The following is a 24,341-nucleotide window of genomic DNA, read 5'->3' as shown; positions in this document are numbered from 1 at the left end:
ATCCTAGGAAGCATGAAATTTTGAAAATGATTTAGGCAAACTTTTGTTTGGACTGTTTGAGCCTTTCAAGCCAACCTTAATGAATTTTTATCGCTTGAAACCCAAATTTGAGACTATATGGCCTAATTTTATTTAAACCTTTGCAATATTTAGCCATCGCTTCTTTCATAATTATCTTTAAATTGACCCAAGCACTAGAATCAATCTATTTAGAATATTCTTTGAAAATAAATTTGGGGGAGTTGAAAAGAAGTATCAAATGCTCAAAAAATTGTAGTATATATAGTAAAATGCTCGTATTCTAAAAAAAAGAGAAGAATAATAAGAAAGAGCATATGTACTCGAAATAATTAGATGTACAAAAGAGAATGTGAAAGAAAAATGATTTGGTGTATTGAAGATACTTATTCTGAAGGTTCAATGCAAGCTGAGTCTAGGGTTTTTAGCTTAAATTTATCTATCTTTTACCTACCCCTAGCCTAGCCATGTTACAACCTATTTAAAAGACCTTTCGATTACGATTTCTATGTTACCTACATTAGTGTAGAGAAATTGCTAAGTTTAACATATGAAGACATAAGTTAAACTTAGTGATTATAGTTTAGTCTTAAATAAGAGAAAAAATTTAGTGGTAAGAATTAGTATGTCTTTATTAAGAAAACATTTAGTCTATTCTTATTAACATAATAACAATTGAGAATAATTCGAACAATATGTATATTTGAGTTGCATAATTTCAAAATTCTTGTTCTTGAGCATAGTTACACTAAACTCATAATTACATTGGAAATGTATTCTAAAGACATTTTTGAATGATGATTTCAAGCACTTCCTCTTTTAAATTTGTGCATTACTCGAGATGAGCAATGAATTAAGTTTGGGGGTATGAAAACACAAAAATATATAGAATTTTTTAGCACCTTTTGAGCCCTAATTCATTCAGTTTCATAGTAAATTTTGTTGAAATTCACACTTTAATTATAAAATAATTAACTTTCACTTAAATTATTAACATATTGAATTTTAATTATTTTTATAATTAATTTTCACAAAATTTGTTTATTTTCGACAGTTTTGCATAAAAGGTGAAAATTGGCTTGGCAGACACCTTGAAGGGCTTGAACTGTTGAAGAAATTTTTGCATCGAGTGAACCAAGAGAAAGCTAAATATTTTTTCAGCCAAGGAAGGTCGAAATTGTGATTATTTTATATAATTTATATTTAATTTTTATCCAAATTTAATTGGGTTAAAATTTAATACAAAGCCTGAAGGAGAAAGTGGCCCAGTATGCTAAGAAGAGAAGATTGATCCACCAAGAAAATAATATCCCAAAACCCTCCAATAAGCTGACCCAATCAGTTGATTCTTTTCTGATTTTTATGCTTGCAAAACAACCATCAAATTTTCCCTAAACTCCATTCAAACCCCTCCACTTTTCGTGCCTTCAAATCTTTGCCCCTAGGTTAAAATAGTAAGTTTAAAACAATCAAACTTGCTTGTTGTATGTCTGGCCAAGTAAGAGTGTGTGGCTGCTAATTATTTTCTATTCTTAGTAACCATTCACACCTATAAATACCCACATTTGCTACCTCATTCAACACACCCTTTATTTCCCACATATCTCTCTCTTTCACTTTCTTTTCTCTCTTCCATTCCCTTCCTTATTTTCCCATTCCCCTTGCCGATTTCCCTCTTGAAAAAGAGCCTTCTTCCACCTTGGAATAGCATCATTCAATTTTTCATAGAAGCCTCAATTCAACACAACGAGCAGAGAAGAAGAGGAACGCACTAGCCTGGTTTCAGAGAAATACTAGATTTGCTTCCTAGTTCCCTTCTATTTAATTTTCTTCTTTATGTTGTGATCATGAATAAGAATAATCATTTTCTTGTTCTTGTTCTAATTAACATGACTTAAATTAATTCATGTTAGATTGATTGCATTCTATCCACTTGAATTATTAAAATCATGTTTGTGTTGTGATAGGCCATGGTGAGTTGTTAAATTAAATAAAACCATGCTTATGTTAAAATTGCATTATAAAATGTAAGGTAAAGAATGAATTAATTATTAAACGTATTAAAATTATAATTAATTAACACAATATTTAATTGGTGCATGTTTAATCTTCTAAGGTAGCTAAAGGTTAAATTAATGACAGTATTAAGCGGTACATTAGCCTTGTAAAACTTGCAAGATTATTGTGATTAAACCGCTTCAATATAGAAATATATTGTTACCTCACTTAATCTTATATGTGCTTAAGAAGATTGATTAATTGTTTGAATTGGCATTGAAAAATGATCAAGAGATTGGTTAATTTAGTAAGTATGTATTTGCGTAGTTAACAAATTACCAAGTTGCCGTGAAAATATTTGTAACAACATGAACATGGGTTTAGTAATTCTAATTTAAGGAATGTAATTGATCTAGCACAATTATGTCATATTGATTAAAACTCCTCTTTTTTAAATCGTGCTTTGGAATTTTTACGTTTCTATCACTTAGTTAATTTTTAGTTTTTAAATCACTTCTTCAAAACAAAATATTTTCCCATCACCAAAGTGTTTGATTTACATTTCATAAATATTTTTCTTTCATAGTCCCTGTGGGTACGGTAACTCGACATTTACTTGTCACTTTATTACTTGTTGCAATTGTGTACACTTGCACATTTCTGTCATTCCATACTTGCACAATTCACATATCATATTCACATGTGACAAGTTTTTGGCACTGTTGTTGGGGATCAGCAATTTAGTGTAATTTGATTTAGTTATTTTACTTAATTCTGTTAGTTTTATTTAACATAGGTTACATTAATTTCTACATGTTTGCCATCAGTGCATGAGAAAACGCATTCCTGCTAACAAAGAATATCCTTTTGACTCAGAGATTGAAAGAACTTTACGAAGAAGGTGGAAAGAACTCCGAAAAATAGCTAGGAACGAGAATAATACTAGCCTCAATGATAATTCAAATGGTCTAGATGCTAATCCTCATGTTCGTAGGGTGATAACTGGTCTAAATGATAATTTGAATGGTCAAGGCGCTAATCCTCATGTTTGAGGGGTGATAGATGATTGAGATAGACAAATCTGAGAATATGTTGTGCCAATTTTGGATGACCTAAATCCAAGGATAGTCAGACAACAAATACAGGTTAGTAGTTTGAGCTGAAACCGGTAATGTTTCAAATGTTGCAAACAGTAGGATAGTTTGGTGGACTGCCTACTGAAGATCCAAGACTACATTTATTACTTTTTCTTGAGATTTGTGACACATTTAGGCAATAGGGTGTTCATAAAAACGTTCTGCGGCTGACGCTGTTTCCATATTCTTTAAGAGATCGTGCGAGAGCATGATTGAACGTTTTACCATCAGGAACAGTAGCATATGAGATTTTGGAAAAGATTGCCAATAATGATTATCAATATCCTACCACAAGAGTTGGGACGGGTAAGAGAGCTGTTGGTACTATGAAACTGGACGCAATCACTTCATTGACAGCCCATGTATCTTCTTTGGCTAATATGATTAAAATAAGAAAAAGGCCTAGTACAGTCCAAGAGATAAAATCAGCTGAACTATCGTGTGTTTATTGTGGTGAAGATCATGTGTTGGATGAATGCCCATCAAATCTAGCATCCGTGTGCTACATGGGTAATTTCAACTGGAACAATAACCCCTATTCCAACACGTATAATCCTGCGTGGAAACAATATCTGAACCTTAGTTGGAATAATTAAGGTCTGGGGAATTTTAACAATATGACAAGACAAAATGCCATCAATGCACTGCCTAGTTATACTCAACCTATGCTGAGGCAAAATGTCCAACAAGGTTAGGCATCAGTTTCATCATCATCATCATCATCATCATCATCATCTACTGAAGCCTTGCTGAAGGAATATATGGCCAAGAATAATGCTGTAATTTAGAGTTAGGTTGCGTGTCTCTGAGCTCTTGGAATCAAGTGGGGCAAATAGAGAATGTTTTAAATTCGAGACCACAAGAGGCATTTCCAAGTGATACTAAAATTTGAGATCACAAGGGAAGCAGTAGTGCAAGGCCATACTTTTATTCTGTATCTGATTAGCTCTTACGAGCATCATCTGTTTCTAGACTTATGTATTGAAAACTTTTACAAAGATTCATTAGAAAAAAATAGGGTTATTTGATACGAAAATGTTTTACTGGAGTAAGTAGATCATGAACTTTGAATATCTGAATGTTTAAATGTTTACTGACTTGGAAATTGTTGAATAATGTTGTGAGAAGGGAAATACTTGAAATGGTTATATGGTATCAAGCTTTGAAGGGAATGTGTGAAACATTATAGATTGAGAGGGGTAATTGAATTGCAATTGTTATTTATGAACATTATATGATATGTTTTAAGTTCTTATATGTGTAAAATGAAAAGAATATATGCATTAGCTACATGGAATCAATGATTTGGAAGGAGAAATTGAACATGGTATAATAAAATGGAATGCGATTTACCATTTGAATATGAGTTGGATGAATTGATTGGTAAATATGCTATTTGAATGATTTTGCTATAGTATGCTCAAGTTTCATGTATATATGTGAATGTACTAATTTATGAGATTTGTTGTGTGTATAGGAAACAAATGAATTCATAAGCTTGTTAATGAGATTATGTATGAAATGTACAAAATGGTTCAAATTCGATAAGTTTAGTTTCCGTTATATACGAGCTTACTAAGCATTAATTTGCCTACGTCCGTTGTTTTCTTTCTTTTTAGATTATCGAAAAGCTCATCGGAGCACAATCACACTATCCAACTATCATTTTGCTAGTTCTTTGTTGCTTTGGTTTAAGGTTATAAATGACATGTAATAGGGCTTAGGTGTTGTCTTGGTAAATTGGTTATTTTTTATTTGTGCTAAGTTCATTTGTGTTTTATGCCTTTTTTTATGGCTTGTAATAAAGCGTAAATTTGGAGTGTTTAGTAATTAAGGAAAATAATGGTTGATTAATATGTTTTTGATATGGTCATTTAGTAATTTAAAATATGCTAAATGATTGAACTTGTAATGTTAAATAAGATCATGGTTGATTTGTGATTGTGGTGCCTTTTGTTGGCATATTGGTTAGATCTTATAGAAAAGTTCAATTGTTATGTTATGGAGTGTGTTTGATTGTGTTTTGTTCATATGAATACATGTAGGCATGGGTTGGCTTGATGTTTAGGTAATTGGGTTTGAAATGGCTCTTTTTAGGGGTAAATTGTGAAGAACATGACCTAGGACATGGGCTATCACACGACCGTGTGTCATTATTTTTTCTAGATGTAGGTTTCACACGGTCTGAGACATGATCTGCGATACTGTAACAACCTATTTTTTAGTGGTGCCAGAAATAGTGGTTTCGGGGCCACCAAATCTGACAAGTAAGTTCGTAAATATTATTATTTAATATTTACGAGTTGAATATCGTTTTAAAAAGGTTTTTGATATGGTAATTTATGCTATTTGAATGATTAATTAAGTTCAAGTGGTAAGACTCTAAAATAAAGTGATTTTAGAAAATAAGGTATCAGGACCTCATTCTGTAAACCGAGCTGTAAATATTTTTATAAATATTTTCAGAGTGTCATTAAGGTGGTATTAAAGTTTTGTTGAGAAATTTCAACGTTTTGATAGTTAATTAAGTGAAAAGGACTAAATCGTAAAAGGTGTGAAAATTTAATTCTACGAACTAAAGATGTTTTAATTTCTATGAAAAATTAAATTCATGGACTAACGCATAAATATACCATATTATATATATGAGTGAGCAGTTGGCTTTGTCTTATTATGAAAATATATATGTTTTATTAACTAAAAAACAAATTATAAGGTAATAAAATAAACTAAATAAATCACCTTTCCCTTTTAAATGTTTTGCCAAAATTGAGAAAGAAGAAAGCCATTGTTAGACTTTCAAGCTTCGGCCAAGCTTCCCTGTATGCATGTAAGTCCATTTTAGCCCCGTTCTTAATAATTTTTATATTTTTGAGATCATTGCAACTAGGTCCAGCTATCCCGTACCTTCGATTTTGAATGTTGCCATTGATGAACCTTGTGATTTTAGATGTTAAATGATGAATTTGAGATATTAGTTGTTATTTAAAAGTATTTTATTAAGTAATTTTTGATGAATTTTTGATTAGGGACTAAATTGTTAAAATAGTAAAAGTACAAGGTTTTGACGTGAAATTGTTGCAATAATGGATTGTATTAGATGCAATGAGTATTCTGCTAGGCTCAATTTTGGGTAAAAATGGTTAATTTGCATGTTTTATGCTCAGAGATGAAATTGAATAAAAGTAAAACTTTAGAGTCAATTTTATAAAAAATTCAAAAGTTACTAAATTGCATAAAATACATTGTCTTACTTTCTAAATTAATAGATTGAATGAAATTATTAATTTAGATCAAGATTGAGTGGAAAATCGAGGAGAATGGAAATTTACCAAAATGCCCCTATACGTTGACATTTCTGCAATTTAGTCAAGTAAGTTTGTATGGTAAAAATTTAATATTTATATAAATAGATGATTGGTACTACATGATATTATATATATTCCATTTTTGGAAATGAATCATTATCTGAGTTATAATATTGAATTTAATGCTCGGTTTGAATTGAACGTAGGATAGAGTACATTCGTGTTTTGGTGTATTACTGGGGTTTGGAGTGGAGATGGTATTGGAGGGAGATATTTGAATATTACCCGACTAAATCAAGGTTCAGCATTTGTTCTGAACTCTCGTGTTATACTTTCTGTTTGGCGTGTTTCGAGTGGACTAGCTCTTATGAGCTTTTGTTTGGCATATTTCGGTTGGATTAACTCTTGTGAGGTTATGTCTGGTGTGTTCGATCTATCTGACGATGTACTCTTACCCGTAAGTTATTCTTCGAATGGAAAATCTCGGTAAGGTAATCTGTTTAATGAATTTGAAAAGTATGTTATGTCGAGATGGATGATAAATCCAATTGAATCATGCTCAGATATAATGGTTATCCATGTCAAATTCATATGAATCATGTCTAAATGAACTAACATGTGTTGTTGATGTGCTTAGGCTTATGCCAAGCTTGTGGATATGATTGATATTTATGATTATAGTTGTACAATGCATATGAAATGGGTAAGAAAAGGGAATGAAATGGTAAGTACGTAATTGGGATGTATTATGATGTTATAAAAAGTTTAATGTGATAAATGATGTATTTATATGTGAGCAAATTGCGTATGCTATGGATGAATATATCTATATCATGGATAAATACACTAAGTTGGGAATTGATAATATTGTTTAGACTTATGATAAGCATTGGGAACAGAATGAAAAGAGAGTAAATTGAAAAGCGTAAAATCTTATAGAAAGGTTGTTGATTATCTATTAAGTCCCTTAAAATCATATCACGTTATGAATGATAGATTTATGTGACATTAATGAACTTACTCATTCGCGAGTTGTTGTTCATATCGATTTATGAATCTTATGGCATTGGCATAGATTTATGTTTATTCTATAAATTTTATTATTGAACTGGAATTCTATGCTTAAAGTTTATACGAGCTTACTAAGCATACATTACTTACATAGTTATTTTTCCTTTACTTTACAGATTATCAGAAGCTCGATCGGGTTGGAAGCTAGTTGGAGATCCATCACACTATCCATCAATTTTTTTATCGGTAGATTTTGATGCTTTGGTAGTGGTTATAATGGCATGTATAGGTGGACTCTGTTTAATGTTTAATTGATGAGTTTGACATATATATGTCATTTTGGTTGATGACTATGGCATGAAATGTTGCCGTGGATTTGAAGTACTTAAGGTACTATTGATGTCTTGTTGGTTAGGGTTAGTATGGTCAAATTGATGCATGTTTTGAAATGACCAAAATTGGTATAAGTTAATGTATCTTTAAATGGCCAAAATGGTATATGAGAAATTGATCTCAACATGGTCAACATATAATTCACTTTGGAAAGGTTTAGAACTAGATGTGTATGATGTAAATATGGTTTATAAATGTCGGTTATTTGATATTATTTGGAAATGGTTGGTTTATGTTATTTAGGTGGTTACAATGCATGAGAGGAATAGTCCAAATGGTAAGGTTATTTTTGATATGGTATGAATCTATTATGGTATGATTGATATGTATCAATTGTGATATGTTTTGACGTGGAAACAAAATAGTTGATAAATGGTTAAATATGTACATGTTTAGGAATGTTTAATGTATAGGTGTTTTGTGCTTGTTGAAATAGCCATTACGTTTGGCTTGTAAATATGGTATTTTGGTTGATGAACCATTTGTCATGTTGGCATGTATACATGTGGTTTTATGGTTGATGACATGCTAGCATTTTGGTGCTCAAATGGTTGATGTTGAAATGGTTAAGTGATGATATGTTTTGATTGACAAAAATTGGTCTATTTAGATGTATTTGACATATGGTTAATTGTGCTATGACTTGACATGAAAATAGATAGTTGTGTATGGTTGGTGAATAGCTAGATAATGCAAATGTTTAAACATATTTGGTTGTTGTATTTAAGGTGCCTTTATGGCATATTGGTTGAATGGAAATTGATCATTTTATGCATGGTTGAACATGTTTTGATACCTTGTTCATATGTGCAAAAGATTTGTTTAAGTGTACTTGAATTTGGTGAAAGAAATTACTTGAATTTTGCCTATTCCTTGTCCACACGGCCTAAGACACGGGCATGTGTCTCAGCCGTGTGAGTCACACAGCCTGACTACACGGCTGTGTAACCTTTGTAGTAGGAATTTTTCTATCTTTTGCCATGAAGTTCAAAATGTTTTCGATTTAGTCCCGAATCGTTTCTAAAGTGTTTCTAAAGCCTCGAGGGCTCGAAAAAGGGATGTTAAATATGTGTTCGATTAGATTTTTTAATGATTATGAAATGTTTTGAAATGAATGTTTTTATGTTACAATTTTTCAGTAATGCTCCGTAACCCTATTCCAACGACGAATATGGGTTAGGGGTGTTATAGATATGGCTGTGTGTCTCAAGTTAGTATATACACACAGTCTGGGGTATGTCACACGGCTTGGCCACACAGCCGTGTGACCCCAGTTTTCAAAATTTTGATGATTTTTCCAAAATTTTCTATTTTGTTTCGAATTGATCCCAGATTGCTCCCAAATTGTTTTTAGGTCCACGTAAGCTCGATTTAGGGCCCATAAGTATATTTGTGCTATAAATGTAATATGAGTTTGAATGTTAGTATTTAATCTAAATAATAGTTTCTATTTGAAGTTAAATGTTTTGAATTGTATTGTAATGCTTTGTAATCCTAATCTGATAATAGAGATAGGTTAGGGGTGTCACATTTAGTAGTATTGAGCTACAATTTAGTTGGTTCTCAAACTGAACGTAGCACGTAATGAGTCTAGTAATACATGCCATCTTATAACCTATTACAGTGTGATGTCTCTCGACTTGAATTGTTTCTGATTTTCGTTTTTATATAAAATATCTTTCAATCAAGCTAATTCTGATGAAGCTAAGAACAATGCTCAAGCCTCCGATCTAGGGGCTGCTTATAATGTGCTAAAGTTTCAAGAGCCTAGAGATGAGGCTCACAATATATTTCTTAATATGATGAGTGATATGTTTAATGTGTGTATTAGAGGCAATTTCGTGTCTCAACAATCTTCACCTTTTCATCCTCAATGTCCTATACGACCGAATACTCACGGAATTTGTATTGGTAAAGTCTAAAAGTGCAGAGCCGAGTATTGGTTAGAAACACATAGAGGGTTCTAGATAAAATGTTGTAACACCTCAAACCCGACCCAGTCGTTATGACTGAATTCAGAAAGCTACATTCGCCACTAGAATGACCCAGAAAAAAATTATTGATTTCAAACGTACTTTTTTTAAACCATTTGCGTAGTTCGTTCAAAATTAGTAAAATCAAATGTTCAACTTTATTTTCAATTTCATTTCAAAAACCATTTGTCCACGAAAATGATCGAAATAAACTTTCAAATTTTGAAATTTTTTTTTAAAAACTATTGGTTTAGCAATTCAAAACAAGTTATATAAAGCGTTTATTTTAATTTCATAAAAAAACCGTACAAATTTCAGGAATCGAAATAAATAATATCTCAATTGTAAACATTCAATCATTTATTCAAAACTATTTGAGTTTTCGGTCATGCTTCTAAATCATTTATCTTTTTATTCAAAATTGGCGAGCTTGGTTATTCGTCATTATTTCGAAATAAAAGTGTATTAACTTCATAAATCAAATGTCTTTAGAGAACTCATTTGTAAACATTAAATAATTTGAAACAAAGTCTAATTTTATTAAAAACTCATTTTTTTAGAAATGCAGCGGAAAAATATATTATTAACAGATTTTATTTTAAAAATCTAGTTTCATATAAAATCTTATCAAATACTAACTTATGCAGTTTTTAAAATTTAATGTCATGAAACCAAGTCATGAAAATCAGAATAAAATCCCCAAAGTAAGGTTCATGCCACAGTACCATAATTTAACATGAAAAGTGCCAAATAGCAACAAAGTCTATAAAAATCCAAATCATAAATAAAAGTCCATATTTATTTAAAAACTATTTTCAAGAGCATCATCGACAATCGCATTTGAGTCCTAACCTCGAGGATTATCTGAAACGCATAAGTAAAGTGGGTGAGTTTTAAAGAGTCTAGTGTGAGATCAACACAAATATAATCGCATACATATCAAAATATCAATCTTAACATATCAATCATCATAATAATCACAAGTTCTAACATTGATACTTATGCAAGAACATGCCGATGCATATTTTAAAACGATGCACATTTTATACCCATCTCCACTACACACTAGTATCGAGCTCCCCAGAACTCGTCCATCCAAAACACCACTTGTGGACAAGCCACCACTGATTTGCAGATAAATTGCCACTGATAATACTTTGTAGACACGCCACCACTAGTATGCATATATACTGCCACTGAAACATTTTGTGGACAAGCCACCATTGATTTGCAGATAAACTACCACTTACTTCCACCTTTCATAAAATCCCACCCCATGCTTGTGATATGGCAATTTAAATTTTCAACACATATGAATCACTTTTACCCTTAGGCATGTAGACATGCTCACATATCACTTAGTAATTACTTTAACATGTTTAACATGCTTATCACATTAGATCATAGATCTCAATATTAACATACTCATTTGTTGATATCACATGTTTAAATCATCAAACGTATCACATAAGCCATGCATCACATATCATGAGGATAAGATCTACACATACATCATTATCATAGCAATAATCATATCGTATATCATGCATTTCATAAAATGTACTCAGTTAGAGTCACTTACTTGGATACCTTTTGATGAGTTTTTCACATCCTCTTTGAATACTTAATATACTCACAGTTAATTATAATTAAATTATTAATATAGAAAAAATAAACACATCACACACAACTAATCGTATTGAACCTACACCTTTTTGTAGATCTAAAATGCCACAATCCGCTAGTATTGATGTAACACCCCTAACCCGTATCCATCGTCGGAATAGGGTTACGGAGCATTACCGTAAAATTGAAACATCAAAACATTCATTCCAAATCATCTCATGAATCACATCATATTCCATTCAAACACATGCATATCGTCCCTTATTCGAGCCTTTGAGGCCTTAGAAACACTGTACAAATGATTCGGGACTAAATCAGAAACATTTAAAACTTCATGGAAAAAGATGGAAAAATTCACACTACAGAGGTCACACGGCCGTGCAACTCAAGCGGTTGAGACAGGTGCCCGTGTGGGCAGTCGAAATAGGGACACACAACCATGTCCTAGCCTGTGTCCGTGCCCATGTAACTCTTTGACTTGGTTCACATGGCCAAGCCACACGCCTGTGTGCCAGGCCGTGTAACTCTCGAAATACAACCTTTAAAAACCTATAGGGGACACACGGCCGTGTCTCGTGGCTGTGTGTCACACACGGCAGAGACACACGCCCGTGTCTTAGGCCGTGTGGACAAGAAATAGGCCAAATTGAAGCCATTTCTTTCACCCAATTCAAGCGCACCTAAACAAGCCATTTGCACATATGACCATAGTATCAAAACATGTTCAACCATACATAAAATGACCAATTTTAAATAACCAAATTCCATTAAACTAATATGCCATAAAGATACCTCAAACACATACATTAAACATACCTAAACATGTGCATATTTAACCATTTAGCAACTAACTTGTTTCTATACCAAAACATACCATAATTGACACATATCAACTTTACCATATTAGATTCATGTAATAACAAAATAACAAAATCGTATAAATGATACAAAACTAGCCATTACCAAATGGTTCCAACATCCAATATATATACATATCAAATTGATGTCCAAATGGTCATAATTCAACTAAACATATTTGATTTAAATACTATATCAATACATGCCATAAATGATCATTTTGCAACCATTCCAACAATTATCAGTTTGGCCACAAACCATACTTCAATTTGATCTTATAAACACCAACCATTAAAACATCAAAATAACATAAGTTTCACAAATTCAAAGCAACATTTCATGCCAATATTACACAAGCATACAAATTTGGCCATTCAAAACATATCATCACTAAACCATTTCAACATTAGCCATTAAGCCCAAAAATGCCAAAATGTCATCAATCATAAAACCATATTTAAAAGCCAAACATAATGGTCATATCATCAAGCACATAACACCTATACATGCCATTATAACCGTGATCAAAGCATAAAAATCTACCGATAAAATCAATGGATAGTGTGATGGATCTCCAACTAGCTTCCAACCTGATCGAGCTTTCGATAATCTGTAAGGTAAAGGAAAATAACTATGTAAGCAATGTATGCTTAGTAAGCTTGCAAAAACTTAAACATAGCATTCCATTTCAATAATGAACATTATAGGTTATATATAAACCTATACCAATGCCTCAATATTTGTCGAACCATAATCATCAGCTCACAATGGAATAAGTCTATCAACACCATATATATATTTATCATTCCTAACATAGTAGAATTTCATAAGACTTTGAACCCTTCCATATACTTACTTTAGCTTAAATAACAACATCACTTCATTAATTAGCATATTTTTTCATGAACTAGGTATATTCATCCATAACATACGTAAACTTCACACATACAAGTACATATTTTAACTCATTATTCCCTTTTGTTTCATCATATTTCATTTCAACTATGAACTTACCAATTTCATTACCTTTTTATACTCGTTTCCTTTGTATAATACAGTACATAAGCATAACATCAACCATGACCATGAGCTAGTGCATTTAGCATAGCTCTTTTGAAATCAACTGCATGATAAACCATTTCATAAGAAATTACATAATTTAATTTATACCACCCTTTTCATGTACATAAGCATATTACGAAATGAACACTTACTGTTTCAATGTATTTCATTAAGACTAAGCATGATATAATCCAATCATAAGCTTGGCACAAGCCTAAGAACATCAACAACTCATGTTAGCATACTTAAACATAATTCATATGAACTTAACATAGATAACCACTATACTTAAGCATGATCCAGCTAGTGATTAAACACATAACTTAACAATATCACCATATTGTAAGATATGATACATCCTTCATAACATATCATGGTTTCCATGTATCACCATTTCAATGAGTTTCATACATACATGTCTTGGTTCATATTGAACAGTTACCATTTCATTTGCATAACACATAAGACATAAACATAACATTAACCATAGCCACAAGCTAGTGATTAAACACATAATTTAACAATATCATCATATGGTAAGATACGATACATAAACATAGCATCACCTATGTCATACCTTCCATAATTATGAATGTTCATACTTTAATCTTCGATACATCATACCTTTCCATAATTTCATAGTGAATTTCATTGAAACCCTTACCGGTTCATCCTTTTTCATGCCCGTTGAACCATTTAGAATAATACCAGATACGCAGGAAAGCTCACACAAAGTGTGCTAAACATATAGCCATAGCTCACACGAGCTGTAAAATAGGCCTGCTCACACAACCTGTCGGTCAGAATGTAAGCTACACGATGCTGTTCACACAAGCTGTCAAGTATCCACAACTAATGTCGGACCTTAGCCATCGGTAGGATAGTCAAGACTAGCACTAGAAAATGGTAACATGGGTTTGCTCACACAAACTATCAATCGGAACATAGCTACACGGTGCTGCTCACATAAGTTGTCAAGTATCAGCAACACATGCTGGAACTCAGCTATCGGTAGGACATTTAAGACCGGCACTCAAAACATGGTAACCCTAATTACATTTCCTTTGTATCCTATATATTTCTAAGGTTTAAACAAGGCTCAATAGTCATTGTACGTTGTTGAATTTCCATCGTTTCTTGACAAGATAAATTGCATAATAACATATATATAATGATTCAATCACAATAGATCACATACTAACATTAAATTTAATCAACATTATACAGAATTTAGTTCATACGAACTGACCTAGCTAAATTGCAGAATTGAAAAAATATAGGGGCATTTTGGTAATTTTCCATTCTCCTTGATTTTTCACTCAATCTTGATCTAAATTAGTTATTTCATTCAATCCATTAATTTAGATAGTAAAACAACTCATTTTATGCAATTTAGTCACTTTTGAAATTTTTACAAAATTGCCCCTAAAATTTTCTTTTGTTCCATTTAGTCCCTGGGCCTAAAACATACAAATTAACCATTTCTAATGCCAAATCACATCAGTTGAGTATTCATGGCACACAAAATAGCCCATATTTGTAATAATTTCACATCCAATCCTTGTATTTTTACTAATTTATAATTTAGTCCGTAATAGATAAATTCATCAAAAATCACTTAACAAAATGCTTTTAAATAAAAAATAATATTTCAAATTCATCATTTAACATAAAAATCACTAGATTCATTAATGGCAACATTTCAAATCTTTAACATTTTCAAAATCGAAGGTACGGGCTAGCTGGACCTAGTTGCAACAATCTTAAAGAGATAAAAATTATTAGAAACGAGGCTAAAACAAACTTACATACATCTTAAAAGTGAAAGCTGAAGCTTTAAGCTTCTCCCTTTTTATTTCCATGGCAAATTTGGTGATGAAATGCAAAATGGGGAAGAAAAGATTATGTTTTCTTTTTTAATATTTTTTCTTTATTTTAATAATAAAATATCATATAAACATATAAATTTAAAAATTTAAAGCTTTAACGTCCACCAACTTGAAAATGGGTAATTTACCCATTAAGGCCATCTAATTATAATTCTTTAATTAATTTAACATCTTTAAACTAATAGCGATTGACTTTTCAACTTTTATTATTTAGTCCTTTTAATTAATTAAATATTGAAACATTAAAATTTTCATCTAAACTTGAATAGAACCTTAATGACACTCAGTAAATATTTATAAAAATATTTACGGCTCATTTTATAGAAACGAGGTCCCGATACCTTATTTTCTAAAACTACTTGACCTTAGGGTCTTACCACTTGAACTTAATAAATCGCTTATATAATATAAATTATCAAATCAAAAAACTTTTTAAAATCACATTTGACTTATAAATATTAAATAATAATATTTACGAACTTACTCGTCAGATTTGGTGGCCCCAAAACCACTGTTTCTGAAACTACTGAAAAACGATTTGTTACAATTGATTCTGCTTGGATCTAAACTCGAAAGATGTATCTAAACACACAAATGATATCTATTGGTTAGAATCGATCGAAAAATATTTATTATTAATAGATTGATCACTAAAAATCTGACCATAACACTTACCTCACGGTTTGCACACTCAAATCTACGATCTTTGATCCAAAGTTTAAGGATCTCTACTATTATTATTGATTGGAACTTTAGAGAGCATAAATGATAGTATTAATACGTGAATAATTAAATAACAATAATTACTATGACTACTATACCATTCGACCAAAAGAGGAAATCACCAAGAGGATGTGTTTATGATTAAATAACCCTTACTTACACACTTGATCAATTCGAGATGAACGATGGATGAATATAGACACGAGATCGGAGAGTTGGGTGATCTTAAAGAACTATTAAAGTGAGAGGGTATAAGATTAATAAAAATAAAATAATGGAAAAGAAATGTGGAGAAAAAGAGGAAAACAAAACCAACAGCGGTGGCGGTGGTGGTTTGGTGACTACTGCGATAGTCCGATGAAAGGTGTAGTAAAAGAAACAATGAAGGTTAGATAAAACAAAGGTGAAATATTATGATGAAAGAAAGAGGAATACAAGAGAAAAGAAAACCACGATGGTTTGTCGTGGTGGTCACGGTGGTGATGGGCGACGACGGGAAGAGGAAGAGGTGGAAAAAGAGGTGTGGTGGCCATGAGGTACGGTGGTCAATGGTGGAGGGTTCGGTCATAGTGGAGGAAGTTAAAGTAAAAAGTAGAAAGGGTGGTGGTGTTGCAAAAAAAAAAGAAGAAAAAAATAGGTGAGAACGGAGTGAAATAAAAAGAATATGGAGGAGGAGGAGGAGGGGGCGACAATGATAGGTGGGTGAGTGGGAGGAAAGGTTGGTCAACTAAGTTTAGGTTCAATAAATCTCTACTATGGCAAGGGTGAGATGAAATGGTAAGAGAGGGAGACATGGAGTGAAAATGGGATCATGCTCATTCAACTTATGGTATGTTTGACCCAAAATGGAGGAAAGGAATCCTCCTATTCATGGAAGCTATAGGGTGGATGACAAGCTTAATAATCACATCGATTTTTGTGTTGAAAATTAAATAAAAAGATAAAAACAAAGGGACTTGAACTTAAGACCTCTAGAATAGCTTAGGAGCACTTAACCACTTGGCCACTTTACTTCCTTGTTTTTTATTTTAACAGAAAATATTTAAAAACATAGGATGACCTTTGCTAAGGGTTTAAAACAAACTTGCACCAAAAAGAAATTAATGAGAGGGGAGGGGTTCGAACTCATATAATCAAGGACAGCTCCACCATTACTCAATCACTATAATTGATAATTATTTATTATCAAATAAGTAAAATATTATCTAAATAAAAATTCGCTCGTGAACACTCTCGGTTCATTAACCTAATTTCTACTAACCCAATTTTTGGGATGTGACAAATGTTGTGCTCTTTCAAGAATTATCTGAGGTGTGTTGTGTTACTGTTAAAAGAAGAAAGTTATTCTCTGGTAATCAACTTTAACTATTATGGTATCGAAAGAACAGATTAATTAGGATTTCTTCTGAATTGGTTTCTGAAAGAATTGTCAGCAAGCGACAATTAGGCAAGAAAAAAATGAAAATGAATTTCCTGAGTTAAAGCTGGGAAATAGGTCAGTTGTAGATTTTGGGTGAGGGTTTGTTTAGCTCAGTAAATATGTCTATGAGACGGTACCGATTGAAGAGGAATTATGTAATTAGTTTGATGATGGATTCAATGATGAGATCAAAATGCTTGTAGATACAATTGAATTTTGTTACTTCATAGTTTTACCTAATCGAGCTCAGGAAACAGAATAAGTTTGTAATCACAAGAAACAGAGCAAGATGAGAGTTTGAGATTGCAATAAAATAATATATTCAGAATGTTTTCTATTTTCTCGCCAAAAAAGAGAAGGAATTTAATAATCGTTTCTCAGTATTATTAGGATTTTCTAGTAAAGATAAATTGAAATAAAGTAATGTAAGACCATCAATGATTTTAGTAGTTAGTGTTCGGAATGTGATTAGATTTGAATGTGATCGTTATGCCCAGAATCATTCTGGAATATGTAGATTAAAAGAAGGATCATGTTTTGTTTTTTGAATTTCCTGATCATTTTAATAAAGATTGCCCGATTCGAGTTGAGTTGAACCGAGATCTGAACAAAAAAAACCTGTTGTTACTTTTGCGAGAGGTGGACTACCAGGAATTTGAAGCACTGTTAGAGTCAATAGAAGAAGAAAAAAAGAATAACGGTTCGATCTGGAGCTTGAGTTCTCACTGGAATTTAGGTGATTTGAGCACGTGTGGAAGCCTCAGCTCTTGATGTTTTGTTGGTATCTTTCTTACCTTTGATGTTACTGTATGCATTTGTTGACTCTTGGTAAAGACACTATTATATGTGCACTAAGTTAGTAACAGAAAAGAGTTTATCGGTTGTGTCGCTTTAATATGTTATTAAAGTAACAAATAATTTAGGCTAAAGTATCATATATGTTTTAGTCTGGAAATAGTGTTCACTGAGAATTTAGAGTTACGATTTTTCTGTTAAATTGATGTATTGTTTTTAATAAATATGACGTTATCTTTGGGAAAAAATAGCTACTGTTTATGATGTTGTAATGAATTACCGATAGAAACAAATTTGATTTTCATTGAATCTGCTATGTATGATTATTTTATGAATATGGTTCCAGTGGTATCTGCACAGAAATTTATACAAAATGGTTTTGATATGTTTTAATTTATATCCTGGATTATAGAATATCTAAAATGAAAGTCAATCAATTATCAACAGCATGCAAGTTTATATATATTTTTCTTGCAAAATTGCTGGGTTACTGCTAGAGCGAGACATTGAGTTCATTATAGAATTAATGTCAGTGATTGCTTCAATTTTGATTGCTCTGTACATAATGGCTCCAATTGAGTTAAAGAATTAAAAAAATTAGTTGCAAAGATTAATTGACAAAGATTTTGTTTGATTGAGTACATCACCTTGGGGCGCACCTATTCTGTTTGTGAAAAAGAAAGATGGGTCGATGGGATTGTGTATAAATTATATCATCAATTGTGAGTTAAAGATATAGATGAACTGAAAACAACATTCAAAAATGTTACGGACACTATGAGTTTCTAGTTATGTCTTTCGAATTAAATATGCCCTTGTAGCATTTGAGGATTTGGTGAATCAGGTTTCTCAACCACTTTTTGACAGATGATTTATTAAGAATTTCTCGATAATTATTACCAATGATGAAGCTATTATAGAGATACGTTGAATTTGTTTGATCAGTTAAGTGCCAATAGAGATGTTATTGATAGAAGCTCCGCTACTGATCCAATTTAGTCCAAGGAGGAACTCATTAAATATAGTAATGCTTCAGTCAGATGATTTTGATTTATGCTAGTTTGTTTATCATGGAGCTGAAAGTTAAATCGTTATTTCTTCAGAAAATTTGTGGGTTACAAGGAAAAGATCCTACTTTGTTAGTTGAACGGGAACAAAATCAAAATGATCAAATCACTAATTTCAATACTGATTATGATGATAATCTATATTTTTTAAATCAAATATATATATTGAACAAATCTGAGATTATACGAGACATATTATGAGAGGCTTAATGCAGTGTTTGCTTGATTCAATCAAGTGTGACAAACTGTGAAATGACTTGAAACAAAGTTATTGATGGTTGGAAATAAAATGTGAAAATTTGGAGTTTGAATCGAGATATCTAGTATAGAAAAGTTGAAAATCAAGTAATGTCTGGGTTATTACGGATTGTTTTGATTTCTGATTTGATATGAAGACGAATCACGATGAATTCTATATCTAGACTATTTTTGACGCTATGAAAGAAAGAATCAATCCAGGTTATAATTGTCAAACTAAATTGATTCATTTATTTCCGATCAAAATAGGTTACTCTCTTGAAAGCTAGTTGAGTTATATGTATCTGAAATACAAGAAACTATGGTACAGACAAATAGACAGTCAAAAAAAATACTTCAGATTTAAGAGAACATATTACAGTGTTGTATCATCCAATTCAATTTTGCGAGAACAAGCTAGTCAGGATAGATTTGATTGGAAAATTGAAGAATCTATGAGAACACAATAATCAAAACTATTATAAGGTGAGAAATTTCGAGGACAAAATTTTCTAAGGGGGAGAGTTGTAACAGCCTATTTTTCAGTGGCGTCAAAAATAATGGTTCTGAGGACAACAAATCTGACAAGTGGTGTTGTAAATATTATTATTTAATATCTACGAGTCAATTATAAAATTATATTGAATGTTGATTTAATAATTTCTGCAAATTAAAAGAAGTGATAAGTTCAAGTGGTTGTCTCTAAAGTCAAGTGGTTTTAGAAAATGAGGTATTAAGACCTCATTTCTATAAAAGGATCCCATAAATATTTTTACTAAATAGTTATGGAGTGATTATATAGGTGTATTGAATTGTGGTCCGAAGTTTTGACGTTTGGATAGTTAATTAAATAAAAGGTCTCAATTGTAATAACTACAAAAATTTAATCGCTATTAGTTTATTTATGTTAAATGGTTATGAAATTATAAATTGTGGGCCTTAATAGGTAATTAAACCATATATAAAGATAGTGGACGATTTGGTTTGGTTTATTAAGGAATTTTTGTTAAGTTAAAAAGGTAAAAAGGTAATTTAATTATTAATTTATCTAAAAAAAAGATGATAACGGTTATAATATTCCTTAATTTATTTGGCCAAAAATCGATTCCTCCATGAAAAGAAACATAAAGCTTTCGGCCAAGTTACACCACCTTGCATGGTATGTAATTTTCAACTATTTTTAGTGATTTTTATGTTTTTGACATCATTGTAGCTTAATCTAGCTAACTTGGGGGTTAATTTGTAAAACTGTTAAATGTTTTAAACTAGTCCATTAATTAAATAGAAGTGTTGCTGAATTTTAATGGTAGATTATTAGCTTGGTTGTTAAATAGGAGTAATTAAGTAAAGTGATTTTAGAAATTTTAATGTTTAAGAATTTAATTGTTAAAATAGTGAAATTACATGGAATTATTGTGAAACTTTGATAGTTTTGGGATGATTAGGGACTATATAGAGATTGACTAGAATGGGTGTTGCTTAAATGTGATTAAACTGTAAGTTTTGGGATTAGGGACTAAATTACAAAATTGTAAAGTTTAGGGGTAGTTTTGTAAATTTATATTAAAAGGGCTTATAAGCTTAAGTTCAATTATTTGAGATGTTTGAATGGATTAATGGAACGAAATAAAAATTATTTAGATCAAGGAACGAAACAATTGGACTCTAATAATGGAAAAGCTAAATTAACGGATTAATCGAAGCCTTATTTTCCCAACTATTTTTGTCTGGGTAAGTTTCTACAGTTATTTTGGTTATAATTCATTATTAAATATTGTTATTGATGTTCATATATGTATATTCAAAACTGTTGCAAGAAATTGATCTAAGTTAATTATACTGAATGTTTTGAAATAATTTCGATGGATCGAGTAAAAGTTTCATATATGAGATTTCTATCTGAAATTCTGATCTGGACTGAGTACTTGCATGTTTGAATGGATTAGTGGTTTAGAGACTTCTTAACTATCTTAAGGGTCCAAGGTTCAAGTCTTAATGTTCACATTTTTTTATTTAATTTTTTCTATAATTCTTCCATGTGACTTAAGTGGTTACTGTCCACCCTCTGTTTCCTCAAATAAGTTGATTCCCTTCCTCAAATAATTTCTTTTACAATTCTTACAGGATCCCCCTTTATACTCATATGTCCTTTTTCTTTCCTTTCACTTCATTCTTGACTATTTGCTATGATTCAATGAACTTGGTCACAATTAACCAAGCTTACCCCACCTCCTTACCATTTGATAACTCTTGAAAAGAGTTATACTTCAAGCCTTTAGATTGAATTAATTGTTTGTAATTAAGTAAATATATTTGCATTTTTAGATATTTATAGAAATTTACATAACAAAGCTTGAATTGTGCTATAAATGTTGTTATTTGTTACTTTTATTATTAGGTAAGAAAGATGTTGTTTGTGGTTGGTAGCAGGTGTAGGATAAAGAAGAGAAGAGAAAAAGAGTAGGAAAATGAAGGAAGTGAAATATTCCCATAAGAAAATGTTGGTTAAACTGCCAACACAAATACCATGGTAATTCCAGGAAGATGACACAACACTCAGTCCACGTCACTCTCAGCAAACTATACTTGTATTAGATAAACCACCCTGGAAAAGGGGAAGCAAAAGGTGTGTGCTGAGAGGGAGGGACCTACCTTATAAAGAAGGAAAGAGAAAAGAGAAAGGAAAAATTTGGAGAGGAAGAGTAACTAGAAAATAGTTTTTTCTCCCTCCATCAGGTTCTCGTGAAATCTCAGAGAAATAGTGGAGAGGGTAGCAGCTAACAGAGCAGAAGAATTACAGATGCAAGGAGGGGGAAAAGAAATCTACCTTGGGTGTTGCATCAAATCTCATTATTAGAGTAAAAGCTAGAGTAACGAAAGCTTCCTGCAGTTCTGCCTTTATTTTTTTATTTGAACTTTGTGATTCGTGAATTTAAAAAATTATGTTGAATGGTTTTGTTATGGATTTGAATGTTCAACCCATGAACTAATTCTTATTGGGTTAGAATTATTTGGGTGAATTTTTATTATCTTTAATGCCCATGGTTTGATTTTGAGTAGGATATTATTTCATTCGAGTTGTGATTATTTTAAATACATGCATGCAAACTCTAAACATAGATAACTGTGTGGTATGTTATTAGATCTGATTTAATTCTGGAAGGATTAATTACATTAGATTATAAGTGGTTGATACAGGCATGTATTCAAAATAATATTTACAGCACTCTAGACGTAGAGGTTGCAATCTGTACATGGACAGGCAGAAAAATCTGGATATCATTCTTGAGTTCTGTAGACATACAAAAACTTTGAATGATAGCTCAAGGTATAGCTTTTGAAAGAAGCTGACTGCAGTAGTGAGTCCCTGAGTAGTAGAACGATCAAGATTTTCCAATGGCATTATTATGTTATAAAAATAAGCCCGAGTAATTCTAACCTTTATCATTCAATAGTACGAACTCTTTCCTATTGATTCATTAAGAATTGCCACAACATTTTAATTGACCTAGCATATTTTCATTCATAATTGATTTTATTAATCCATTCATTACATTTCTTTATCAATTAGTCACTTGTTTCTTTTTCATAGTTTAATTAATCAATTTTATAGTATTAGCATAACCAGTTATTTTAATCAATTTTGATCCCTGTGGAGATGATACTCACTCATCACTTTATTACCTGATTCAACATGTATACTTACACATTCATATTACACATTCACACACGACAAGTTTTTGGTGCCGTTGCCGGGGATCACAATTTTGGTGAAAAAAATTTGGTATGTTATTATCTCTTTAATTTTAGTAGTTTAGCTTAATTAGTTGCTTGATTTTTTTTTTTGGTTTTTAGGATTTTGGGTTGGTGAATGAATAGAGATATTTTGCAATTGAAGAGTATTCTTTTGATCCAGAAATTAAGAGAACCTTGAGAAAAAGGAGATAGAACCATTACATCAAGAAGGAAGGGATGCTGATATTCCTCGAATAATAGATGAAAGAGATAGAACCATCAGAGAACATGTAGTACCGATCTTAGATGATTTGAATCCAGGAATTGTTAGGCAGCATATTTAGGTTCAACATTTTGAGTTAAAGTCAGTGATGTTTCAAATGTTACAAAAAGTAGGGCAGTTTAGTGGATTTCCTACTGAGGATCCACAATTGCACTGAAGACTCTTTTTGAAAGTCTACAATTCGTTCAAGCAGTAGGGTATTCTTGATGATGCCCTGAAATTGTAGTTATTCCATTATTCATTGCGAGATTGTGCCTGGGCATGGTTAAATGCATTGCTGTCAAGTATGATGGCATCTTGAAATGAACTTTGTCAGAGGTCTCTGCTAAGATATAATCCTCCGAACATGAATGCCAAATTGAGGAACGATATTACGTCTTTCCAAAAATCTGAGGACGAAACATTATATGAAGCATGAGAGTGATTCAAGGAGTTAATTAGAAAATTCCTGATGCATGGTTTTCAACATTAGACACAAATGGAAATGTTTTACAGATTGAATGCGCATATAAGGATGGTGGTTGACACATCTGGCAATGAGACTTTTCTTGATAAATCATATAATGAGGCATATAAAATTCTAGAAAGGATAGCAAACATTGATTATCAATACCCCACGACCAGAGTTGGGAATACAAAAGAGTTTCTAGAGTAATGAAACTTGATGCGATTACTTCTCTAATAGCTCAGGTACCATCTTTAATGAATATGATTAAAACACTAAAAAGACCAGCTGCAGTGCAAGAAATAAAAACAACCAAGTTAGCATGTGTTTACTGCGGAGAAGATCATGTTTTTCATGAATGCCC

At 31.7% G+C, this 24,341-nt stretch overlaps 1 non-coding gene across 1 annotated transcript; it reads right to left on the bottom strand.

Moving 5' to 3' along the window:
• Positions 1–23,887: 23,887 nt before the first annotated feature.
• LOC128042117 (small nucleolar RNA R71) lies at positions 23,888–23,994 on the bottom strand. Its single transcript, XR_008197324.1, has one exon. It is a non-coding gene; the product is annotated as a small nucleolar RNA R71 (small nucleolar RNA).
• Between the last annotated feature and the right edge of the window lie 347 nt (positions 23,995–24,341).

Source organism: Gossypium raimondii, chromosome 6 (assembly GCF_025698545.1).
Source record: "Gossypium raimondii isolate GPD5lz chromosome 6, ASM2569854v1, whole genome shotgun sequence".
Classification (NCBI taxonomy): domain Eukaryota; kingdom Viridiplantae; phylum Streptophyta; class Magnoliopsida; order Malvales; family Malvaceae; genus Gossypium; species Gossypium raimondii.
The sequence above is the reverse complement of the archived record's forward strand: the minus strand, read 5'-3'. Positions and strand labels throughout refer to the sequence as shown.